We start from the raw sequence: 13,399 nt of genomic DNA, 5'->3' as shown, positions 1-13,399 counted from the left end.
AATTAGAATAATAATTATTCAGAGCCTTTGCAGTCTTAGTTTACATTATATGTTAAAACATGGTATATTTGGCTAGGGATGCTTAGGGGTACAATTTATATGATTTGGAATTTGTAGTATTTAGTAATATTTAAATGAATAGATATAATACCGACATCCATCATAGTGTATTCAATAGTTGTATCATTCCTTTTTTGTTGTATATTCAATTTGACTAATAGTTGGTTCATGTTTAACAAGGTATTATAACTGAATTACAGAGGCATGGCCTATTTGTGTCTATGGCTCTGATTCTCAAACTTTTCGAGCCACATTAAGAAATATATTCGTCTTAATCTACATGTTGAATGTTGTTAAAGATGACAAAATGTGCGTTTCGGCATTTAACCTTTAAGCATTAAGGGAAAAATTCCTCGATGTATGTGTATTTAACCACTGATATTGATATTTCTTGAAAATGTTGATTCTCATAACAAACTCCTCACTCCAAATGAGAAGTCAGTGAAGCTTACAGATTTTGTTATTGCAAGGGAAGAAACGATTAGTGAATACATGATAGCAGAGACATGGTCTTATTGTTGGATGGCACCTAAGGTCAGTAAGTCGGGCGATCAGTATTCATTAGCCCAACTCAAATATTAAGTATTTTTACGCTTTTCAAGGCTCACATCCTTTTGTTTACCCACTAAATATTGATATTTTCATATATATTGTTAACTTAGCCATCAATAGACACTCGGGAAGCAATGTATTGTGGAGCTCTTTCACATTGTGTGCACAGGTTCGTATTATATATCTTTCATCTATGTCTTAGACGTTCACGTATACATCCAATTCACCATCTTGTGGGTCCTGCTTTGTATTTTTAGTGTTAATAGGTTCACAATCTGAATTTGTTCCTCCGTTTTATGCATATTTGGTAAGTAAGGAAAACATAATTATAGCGACAATATGGAGGGGTTGGATACTTGGGTAACAAGTTCAAAGCAGCTTCACAATAACTATTGTACTTGTGATTCAAACAATCCAAGGGTATTTAACAAACCTATATTGATCATACTATTAGCTGGAACCATAAATCTTTATACATGGTTGCTTAATTGAAAGTTATAATAAATTCAAACTTTCAGGGACACTAAGAGTATTACAATGGGGTATGGATATATCCAATTTCATTTTTACCTCATCCATCATAAATGTGCATTAACGGATTGTACAGTACAACATGTTAATCCATTATTTATGGTGGATGAAGTAAAAATGATGATGGATATATCACCACCCATTACAATGGGATCATCGTTTACTTTACAATAAATCATGTTTATATCAATTCGTAACTTTATGTTGTGTAATCAATCTATGTATGAACTACTATAATTTATCAAAATTGTACTAATGTGTATTGTTTACAAAAACATATTTTACTAATTCAACTACAACAGTACTATTGACATTTTTCCTATAATAATGTTCTTTCATATATAAGTTTAAAAACCAATAATGTTTGCGGATGAGTCCCCGTGCAGCGCACGGGCTCATAAATCTAGTATATATATATATATATATATATATATATATATATATATATATATATATATATATATATATATATATATATATATACTCAAAAAGAGATGTTTAAAATTACTAAATCAAAGAAATACTATTTTTTCCTCTCGTGAATGCCACTTATAGTTTTCATTGTTTTGAAAATTGTAATGATGACATACTTGCTACAATTAAATGTAATTGTTGACTTATAAGTTTGGGTTAAAGTCAAAAACAGGCTACAAACTTACACAAATGTACCGATATCGTCCACAAATCTATTTCTGTCATACTGTCGCCTACAAACTTTCAAAAAATGTGCTAATATCAACATTTTATAGTTTTGACCTGTTACATACTAATTTTGACCTGATAATTATTATTTTTTTTTTTAAGAATTAAGATCCAATCCACGAACGACACGTGTTGATTTTTAACCAGTTTAGCCGGTAGCAAGTTATTTTTGTTTACATTGGTACACTTTTATAAAGTTTTTGTTTACATTGGTACACTTTTTGAAAGTTTGTAGGCGACAGTAGGACGGAAATGGGTTTGTGGGCGACATCGGTACATTTGTGTAAGTTTGTAGCTTATTTTTGATTTTAACCCTATAAGTTTATATGTTTTCTTTTGTTTCATACTATCGGCTCTATTTTTGAATCAACAACAAGCGTCGATTTATTGGCGTTTTAACTGCCGTTTAAAGCCTAAATGAATTCAATGCAGGATTAAAACCCATGAAAATTTGATTCTACCATTTTCATGGCGACTCAATTTTATTTTTAATTTTATTTTATTTTTTTTAAACAAAAAATTTCCTACTTGTTGGCCGGAGGTCCACTCGAAAGCAATTTCTTTATCCGTCGAATAGAGAAAGGGATGACTTTCTCTATTTTTGAGAGTGTTTCATTCTGGATGAAGAAATGGCTTGCTTTTATTCTCGGATAGGGGAATGATTGTCTACATCTCATCTCTCTCATACATCAATTATATGATATTGAGTTTTGTTGTTGTTGTTGTTGTTATTGTTGTTGTTATTATTGTTGTGTTTTGTTACATACTAACTTTTGAGAGTTACTTTTACCTTTGAGCTTATGACAAGCTAGTCTGGGCTCTCATTTGGTACGTTTGAGCTTTCAATTCTATACGATTAAACCATCTTTTACGCTCGTTTTATCACTACCAAGTACCAAGTTCCTAACTTCCCAGATCTCAAGTCTCACCTCAAGGTTCGCGTGGTTTAAATATCTTATTTTCCCTATTTATTTAGAAATTTTTTTCATCATACCTAATTATACTACATTTCCTTTTTATCATGTAGATTTATGATATGTCACATTCACTTGTTTTAGGCTTTAGGTTTGGTGGATTGGTTGTTTGCATTTTCTGTTGTAATTTCATTAGTGTTCGCTCGGTATTTCAATGTTAGCGTTCATACTGTTTAGAACGAATTGAACGAGTGTCAATGAGTTTTGGTCGTTTGTGACCAAGTATTTTCAGATCGTCATGATCGGTTCAATGTTGTTCCACCTGATCTTTTTGATCTAATATATATATATATATATATATATATATATATATATATATATATATATATATATATATATATAGCTTTAGGTTTGGTGGATTGGTTGTTTGCATTTTCTGTTGTAATTTCATTAGTGTTCGCTCGGTATTTCAATGTTAGCGTTCATACTGTTTAGAACGAATTGAACGAGTGTTAATGAGTTTTGGTCGTTTGTGACCAAGTATTTTCAGATCGTCATGATCGGTTCAATGTTGTTCCACCTGATCTTTTTGATCTAATATATATATATATATATATATATATATATATATATATATATATATATATATATATATATATATATATATATATATATATATTTTTGCAAAAAAAAAAAAAAAAAAAAAAAATCTAACTAAGTATCAATATTTAAATGAGTAAGATAATACGTAACTAGAAGAATAAATCATTATTTATTTATGCCGAAAACGAGGTTTACTATTTTTCCTTAAAAGTAGAAATCGATGTAAAACACCTCCATTATGTTACATTGTTCTCACTTATTTTAAGGGGCGTGTGGTTTCCGGGTTTTAAAAGAATTTGCATTTTAAAATTCATGAAATCATATGTTTGATTGAGGGATTTCAATTTACTTAGGATTTTAAAATCCTATGAACAATGGAATTTCAAATCCTTCGTATTACCAAGGTATTTAGAAATTCCATATTCAAATCATTTACGTTTAGAATTTATTTTTTACGTTTACACGTTACGTTTACGTTAACGTCTATGTTTTAGGTTTACGGTTTACCTTCAAGGTTTACGTTTTATATTTACGGTTACCTTTTAATTTTTTATGTTTAAAGTTTTATAGCGTTTTATCTTGCGTTTACATTTACACTTTACGTTTTACATTTGACGCTTGCTGTGTTACATTTTATGGTTACGTTTTACATTAATGTTCACGTTTTACGTTTAAATTTTATTTTAGAGTCTACGTTTACTTTTTACATTTTACGTTTAATATTTTACATTTTATTCTACGTTTTACACTTACACTTTACAATTTACGCTTTAGATTTATGCTTTACGTTTAATGTTACGTTTTACGTTTACGTTTATATTTACGTTTACGTTTGTGTCTACATATTACATTCTTAATTTTAACTTTAGGTTTTATAAATCACGAGAATTCAAATCTTAGAATCACACACACAATAAGATTTTAAAACTTTAAATATTTCAAATCTCATGAGTTTCTAAATTATGAAATTTAAAATTCTGAAAATTTAAATATGCGAACCAAATGCCACTTTTACTTCAATGTCATAAACTCATACAGTAATAAAACACACATATTTTGGAGATAATATAATTTAGTTGACATAAGAAAAAGTTAGAGCACGAGATAAGGTCATTAATTAGGAAAGTACACCCAACAATTTGTCCATATTAAGGGGCCACTTAGTCTACATTGTGACACCTTGTTTCCAATTTAGCTCCAACCTCTAGATATTTGACAATTCACCACTTATCTTTTTCACTGTTATAAAATATCTAGATTGTGTTATAAAATATCTAAATTGGATGTTAATTTTATTATTATTATATTTCTTGCATAGTAATATTTTATACTATAAATAGACATGTATGGTAACCATTTAAGGTACACTATTTCTCTTGAAATATCAATATCAATATTTCTTCTCTCCTTCTTCTCTCTTTTTCTCTCTTTGTTCTTATAACCATTAAAGGTAGTTATAAGCCTACTGAATTATAACACGTTATCAGCACGAAAAGCTTAGTGTAATTAAAAGATATCTCAAACGATCACTAATCAAGGTATGAAATTATTAATAATTTTCAGACTCGAATATATCAAATTTTGGACTACTAACATTTATATTTATGTTATTTAAGTTATATATGGTCGGTTATACCACCTGAATTATATTTCTGTAATCTAACTTTTACTAACTTCACTAACATTTATATTTATGTTATTTAAGTTATATATGGTCGGTTATACCACCTGAATTATATTTTCTGTAATCTAACTCTTATTAACTTCACTAACATTTATATTTATGTTAATAAGACCTCATGATTGTACGCAACACGTCATTTGACAACACGGTACTTTATGTACGCAACACATCATTTGACAACACGGTACCATGGGTCGAGATTAATTCCGATCAATACGAATACGACGGGGTCTTTATATGTTATCTAACATTTATGATTACTTATGCAATTAATCATTATTTATTTCATGCATACTAATGTTTATTCTTAAATTTATAATTTTAAAAGTTAAAATAAAAAAATAGTTTGTATTTTTATTAAAAGTAAATCTTAAAAGTTAAAATAAGAAAAAGTAGTTTGTACTTTTATTAAAAGTAAATCTTAAAAGTTAAAATACAAAAAGTAGTTTGTATTTTTATTAAAAGTAAATCTTAAAAGTTAAAATAAGAAAAAGTAGTTTGTATTTTTATTAAAAGTATATCTTAAAAGTTAAAGTAAAAAAAAAAAAGGATGGTAAAATGGAATAGTTTTTTGTCAAAAATGAAGTATTGAAAATGAAGTGGTCTCCTTCTATAACTAAAAAAAATATATACTTTTATCAAATGAATTTTTTTGTGGCCGACAATTTCAAACACGAGTCCGTGTTTAGTTTATCAAGAATATCTCTTGCTTTGGTGAAAGGTCACGATCACGATATCAGGTGTTGTGAAAGAATTAAAAAATTGGTCAAGTGGCCTTTTAAAAACTAGAAAAAAAAATTAAACAAAAAGTTTTTTTTATATATTTATAATTTACGGGTAACGTAAAAAAAAAGGAAGTTTTTTTAAAAAAAAAAAAAAAACAAAGAAAGTGTTTAAATGAGTTTTACAGAAAGGGGGAAAGCAAAGTAAAAAAAAAACTTTTTTTCAAACTTGTCAAATGTTTTGTTAAAAACGTGACCGTTGAAAAAAGGAGGTTGAATAATAAAACTTAAAAAACAAATTATTTTTTTAAGAGTGTGCATCAAAATGGCCCGTTTAATAATGGGGAGTAAAAATATAGTCAAATTGTTTCAACGAACAAGGGTTCAATTGGATGTCTCTTAAAAAAAATCCGCGGGTACGGGTGATGGATCCAATGGATCCGCATCCACGACCCGCGGGTGCTATCCCTAATTGTGACAAGTACAAATCAACTAAAAGTCTAAAAAATAAATGCTCTTATAGGGACCAAATGTTCACAATAATTGCCTAAGCTAGATATGAAACAAATAGTTCATAAAAAAAAAAAAGGTCGTTGTGCGTTTTTCGGGATGATAGCCGAAATACACTTACAAAAGTAGGTCAGCCGTCAATTCTTTATGGCCATATCAACGTAGATCAATAAAATCATTTATGGTTTTGATAAAAGATTAATTAAAAATTAATTGTTTTTTGGTCTTGGATTCTCGGTAACAAAAGCAAAGATTGTTTTTGGTTGCCACAACAAACAAGACAGAGGTTGTTGACTTTTGTTGTTAAACATGGCACAAGTGAACAATAACAATAGATTATTGTTTTTGAAAAGAATAATGATGCGTTAATTTTATTGTATAAAATAAAATTAAAGAAAATGGTTTTCATTGATGACTATGAACAAACGCAAACAAAGTGTTTGTGGTATTTGGTGATTAAAAAAAAGTGCATCTAAAGCTTCTACTGAAAATAATATGCATCTAAAGCTTCTACTGAAAATTAATGTGCAAGGTACAACGTATAACTATATGGTCAAATTCATTTGAGCCTTCGGAGTCACAAGTATATGATGTATATATATATTACTCAATTAACAAAATAGTAAATCTAAATTAATTTATATGAATAGTAAAACGAAATTAATTAATTTACTATTCACATAAAAAAGCGCATATGATAAAAAGCGCATCGCATATGATAAGCGCATATGATAAAAAGCGAATATGATGAAAAGCACAACACATATGATGAAAATCGCATATGATTAAAAGCGCATATGGTGAAAAACACAGCGCATATGATTAAAAGCGTATATGGTGAAAAGGATATATGATAAAAAAAAACACATATGGTGATTTATAAAAAAAAAAAACACACATATGGTGATTAATGGAAAGCACATATGGTGATTAATGAAAAGTATATTGTGAAAAAGAATCACAAATGTTTCTTGAAAGAATTCAAGGTAAGATATATGAACCAATTCATCCATCATGTGAACCATTTTGATATTTCATGGTTCTAATAGACGCATCTAGCGGATGGTCTCATATTTGTATGTTATCAAGCCGTAATATGGCATTTGCAAAGTTTCTTGCACAAATTATTAAATTGAGAACACATTATTCTGATTACACCATTAAAAGGATGAGACTTGATAATGCTGGTGAGTTAACATCTCAAGCATTTAATGATCATTATATATCTACAGGGATTGTTGTTGAACATCCAGTTGCTCATGTGCATACACAAAATTGGTTTAGCTGAATCAATAGATAAACGCTTACAGCTAATAACTAGACAATTGATAATGAGTACAAATCTCTCAATATTTATATGTGGACATGTAAATTTACATGCTGCGACATTAATTCGCATTATACCATGTGGAAGTCGTAAATATTTTCACTTAATACTTGATTTTGGCCAAGAGCCAAATATTTTCTACCTTAAAACATTGGTTGTGCAGTGTATGTTCCAATTGTATCACCACAACATAATAAAATGGTTCTTCAAAGAAAGATGATAATATATTTTGGATATAAAACATCTTCAATCATAAGATATATTGAACCCATGATGGGTGATGTTTTTACAGCACGTTTTGCTGATTGTCATTTTAATAAAACATTGTTCTCTAGATTAGGGGGAGAAATAAAAATAAAAAATAAAATGATGCTTCATGATGTGAACATCAATTAAGGTATATTGAACTCGCACAAAAGAATGTGAAACGAAAGTTCAAAAATAATGCATATGCAAGAACTTGCAAATTAATTACTTTATGCATTTACAGATATAAAAAAGTGACTAAATCATATATACCAGCGATAAATGCTCCAGCTCGAACTGAAATTCCAAAAGCTGGCAATAATGTCACTGTTGAGTCTTTGCCACGCATCAAACGTGGAAGATCAATTGGTTCCGAAGATAAAAATCCTCGAAAAAGAAAATCAGCTGATAATGAGGTAAGAGAAAGTGTTCAAGAAGAACCACAAATCAATATTCCTTCTGCAGAGGATATTGATAAATGTAAATACTAAAATTGCGATAAATTATGCAATATTATGGAACCGAAATGAAACTAAAATCTCTATGAGATATTTTCATATAATGTTACAATGACATCATGAATAAAGATGATGATCTGGAACTAAAATCTGTCATTGAATATACAAAATGGACATGATTGAGCTCAATGGAAAGGAGCAATAAGAGCTGAATTAGAATCGCTCGATAAAAGAAAAGTTTTCGGATCAATCGTTATCACTTTTAAAGATGTGAAACGTATGGGATACAAATGAATTTTTATCCGAAAAGAAATGTGCAAATGAAGTTACAAGACAAAACTAGACTTGTAACTCAATATTTCCCACAAAGACCAGAAATGAATTAGGAGGAAAAATTATCCTCCTGTAATGGATACAATTACTTATTAGATACTTAATCAACCTGGTAGTTATTTAAATGCATCTCATGAATGTTGTTACTACTTATCTGTATGGATCACTTAATAGTGATATATATGAATATACCTAAAGGGTTAAGGTATCATAAGCATCTAATGTAAAACCCAAGGGAATATATTCCATTAAATCACAAAGATTTCTAAGTGGGTTTATACAAACGGGACGTATGTGGTATAACCGATTAAATGACTACTTGATAAAAAAAAAGGGTATAAATATAAACTTATTTTGCACGTATGTTTTATAAAAACAATGTTCGGATATGAGATCGTAGTTGTTTATGTCAATGTTCTTAACATCATATGAACAAATAAAGAGATCTATGAAATCATTCAACTTCTAAAGAATTATTTTGAAATGAAAGATCTTGAAAAAACCAAGTATTACCTTGGATTGCAAATTGAGCATATGCCTAATGGTTTACTTGTACATCAAACAACTTATACCGAAAAGATTTTAAAACATTTTTTTAAAAGACAAACTCATTGTTGTTAGATCACTCAATATTGACACTGATCTATTTCATCCCTGCGAAGATCATGAAAATTTTAACAGATCGGAAGTTCTATATTTTAGTGCAATTGAGGTTCTTATGTATCTTATAGATTATACAAGATCTGACATTTCTTTTGCAGTTAATTTGTTGACAAGGTTCAGCTCAGCCCCTACCAAAAGACATTGGAATGGGATCAAACAAATAGTTTGATACCTTCGGGGAACTACTGATTTATAATTATTTTATTCTAACAACTCGAAACAAGATTTGTTTGGTTATACAGATGCAGATTATTTATCCGATCTACATAAAGCTAAATCTCAAACTGGATATGTATTCCTAAATGGAGGCACCGCAATATCATGACGTTCTCAAAACAAACACTTGTTGCAACATCATCCAATCATGCCGAAGTGATTGCATTACATGAAGCTACTCGGGAATGATTTTAGTTAAGATCAATGATACAAATCATTATTGATTCTTGTGGACTAGAACGCTATAAAAGCGTGACAACTATCTATGAAGATAATACAGCTTACATAATACAAATGAAAGAAGAGTATCAAAAATGACAGAACAAAACATAAATGCTGACGAGGCGCTAAAGCTATAAACGGTCTTAACGGTCATAAGTTTGATGGAAAAGAATGGTATATTGGTAAGGCTCAGAAAAAGACTGAAAGGGAATAGGAACTGAAACAACGGTTTGAACAAACCATGAAGGAGACTGTAGACAAATCACGAGGGCCAAACTTGTACATAAAAGATTTAGATGATACAGTTTCAGATGAAAACCTCAGATTTTTCTCATATACTCAAGATATCGTAAAAGACAACCAGATTAAAATGAGATACGTTCAATCAACAACTCTGCTGATCTTTATACCAAAGCACTGCTAACTGCTATTTTCAGAACACACGTTCATAATATTGGCATGAGGCATGTTCAGAAGATGTAACAACTCAGGCGTTGCTTACTTGAGGGGGAGTCAACTTTATGCTGCACTCTTTTTCCCTTAGCTAAAGTTTTATCCCAATGAGTTTTCTTTAGCAAGGTTTTTAACGAGGCAGTACTAGTTATTCTCTAATAAAATTGTCATCCAAGGGGGAGTGTTATAAAATATCTAGATTGTGTTATAAAATATCTAGATTGGATGTTAATTTTATTATTATTATATTTCTTGCATAGTAATATTTTATACTATAAATAGACATGTATGGTAACCATTTAAGGTACACCATTTCTCTTGAAATATCAATATCAATATTTCTTCTCTCCTTCTTCTCTCTTTTTCTCTCTTTGTTCTTATAACCATTAAAGGTAGTTATAAGCCTACTGAATTATAACATTCACTTGATTATAGTCGGAGTATGATTTTTGAATGCGTTTACCTATACTTAATTAACTAAGGTATAATTTCTTAAGACAAAATTGCGCCAACAATTCATCTAATTTGTATAAATTTCGCTAATAGTTGCTAATAGTTCCTAATGATATGCGTATAAGATATCATATCCGATTCCCAAAAACGACCGGTTTAAACTCACGTTAAATGGAGATTGACCGTCGGATATCGTCCAGTTATCTAGGAAGTCGAAATCCAGTATTCCGACTGTCAATAAGACCAAATACGACTGCCGTGCTCATGGCTCACTGACTACGACAATGTTTACACGTAAGCCCAATACAAGGTAGTGACGTCACATAAGCCCTAGCAATGATAGTGCGCACATGTTTCAACATTATGCCACGTACACCCAACGAATAAGACCTAAAAATCTTTGGCCGAACTACCAATGTTGGCCAGCCCGATAAAGAATAACACGCCATCATGGTCAGACCATGAACAAACTAAACCCAGTGTTTACCGATAAATATGCTAATGTCAATCCTAAGAAAGGCACTATGAGACACACACGATAAGTCACATCATGAGAGCTGATACTTTCTCTTTCTAGACAAATACTCACTAGTCAACTCACCAAACTCACTCACTCAGTCTATACTTGAGTCGAATACATCCGACTTGGTTGTGTGTCACCCCTTTGAGATCCTTATCTCTATCTGGGTTATTCGCGATATCCGGACCGGAAAGCGAACATCCAAACACTAACCACTCAACTAACACTTTGCACTCGAAAATATGACTGAGAACCTGCTCATGCCCGGATCACAAAAATACGCTTAAACAAGTGGCGCCATCCGTTACGAACTAAAGATCAAACATAGGTCATTCATTCGTAGAACTACACACCTACAAATGTATAAAACATCAAAAAATGCAATCACTAATAGCCGAGAACCAGAAGGCCACGAGATCGGAACAGATAGTGGTCAACACGTTAGTGACGACAACAAGTGCAATACCTCCAACAGTTTGAGGAGTATAAACCTACAGCCAGAAGCTAGCAGCGGTATGCCATCACAGCCAACGAAAGCAACATTACAGAACGCAGTGCCATTGCCAAGTACTAGCCAGACACCACCCGACACTGTTACAATAGATCTATATTGATTGAAGATCTCACCATTGACGAGGGGTTCACAAATCTAAACAGACAATAGATGGCAAATAACCTCAACAAACACTTTTGCCACAACAACATGAGCTCACCACTCAGACAACATCGTTTAAACTTCAATGACCACATCTTCGGTAAATAAATGGTGGTGCAGTTGGATAACTTTCGGTTTTCACTAAAAGCCTTGGGACAGGCAAGCGTGGTGTCGCCAAAATTAGCCAACGCACTGCTCACAAGATTTGGAGCATGTGTACCAAGGAGTGTACTAAGAAATAACACTTGGAAACAAATAAAAGTTGGATATGCAGCCCGGAGCGTCAAACACACAAGCGAAACCCCCAGAGCCAAAAAAATTAGATGAAATCCTCATCCAGAACGCGCCTCCCGCCTACCAGTACTCTATATCACACGAAGAGGTGTGAGAAATAGTAATGGACAGCTTGTACGCACTCATAACTGGGATAAATGTAACATCTCGTGACTTCATTCCCAGTCACAGGTCACATCGCGACCTAAATTATCGCGTCGCGACTCCTGGTGATTTATGGTGGACTGTTTTATAAATAGATCAAAAATAAGTTGGGGACTAAAATGCAATTTTGCATGGCCGAGTAGAGATTGTTTTGATCAGATTTTGGGGAGCCCTCTTGTCATTTCTACTTCAAGTAAAAGCTTCCTAGTGTGAGAAAGTATAGTGTAGAGTGAGAGAGCTTGAATTTGGTGAATAAGGTGACCATCCAAGCTCAAGTCAAGACTAAACCTAGTTGTAGTTATTTCCTAACTCCATTTTACTTTTGAAGTAAAGCCCTAAATCGATTTTAATTGCGTAATTTTGGATTTTAATTAGGGTTTGGGTTGAAATGAGTTGTAAACCTCATTTCTTGAGAAACTTTGGGTTTTTGGTTGAGATTGGGTGTATGGACCCTAATGTGGGAGGATAAGGTTTGGATGACGAAATTTTAAGACTCAAGTCTTGCATGTGGTTGTAAATCACTAGCACACATGTGAACTAGTGATGTTGGTGTTAGTGATTAACTTGATTTTTGGTGTAAACCCTAATTTGAGTTGAAATGGGTTTTGTGTCAAAATGGGTCAAGAAGTGCTTCAAGCACTTGACCTTAAGTTTATTTTGGCGAGTTTGGGTTGAAATCACTAGCCATTAGTGATTTGAGGTGTTGTGTTCTTGTTTGACCTAGTTGGGTGATTAAAGTGCAATTGGGTCAAAATTTGCACTTGTGTGTTTTAGGTCAAGCTATTAGTGTTTATAGCTTAGTGTTATGATTTTATTGCTTGGTTATTGCTTTCGGATTACTTGTGAAGCCCTAGCATGTTTAGCTCATTGAAGTGATCAAGGTGAGTGGAGTACTTATATGTGTATATATATAAGTTATTTGCTTGTAGATGACTGGCGATTGACACCGGGCGTAAGGTTCACTTTTCGTTGGCCACTTGATGCGAGGTGGTAAGTGTTTCCGTAAGGTCTCGCTCTTCGTGGACCATATTTGTGGTTTGAGGTGTGGTGAGTGTTATTCACTCTTCGGCGACCACTCGATACGTAGGGATGTGGGAAGTGTTACCTATGGTTTCACTTTTCGGCGACCACATTCGT

The sequence above is a fragment of the Rutidosis leptorrhynchoides genome, chromosome 4, assembly GCF_046630445.1.
Source record: "Rutidosis leptorrhynchoides isolate AG116_Rl617_1_P2 chromosome 4, CSIRO_AGI_Rlap_v1, whole genome shotgun sequence".
In the NCBI taxonomy this organism is placed as follows: domain Eukaryota; kingdom Viridiplantae; phylum Streptophyta; class Magnoliopsida; order Asterales; family Asteraceae; genus Rutidosis; species Rutidosis leptorrhynchoides.
The sequence above is the reverse complement of the archived record's forward strand: the minus strand, read 5'-3'. Positions refer to the sequence as shown.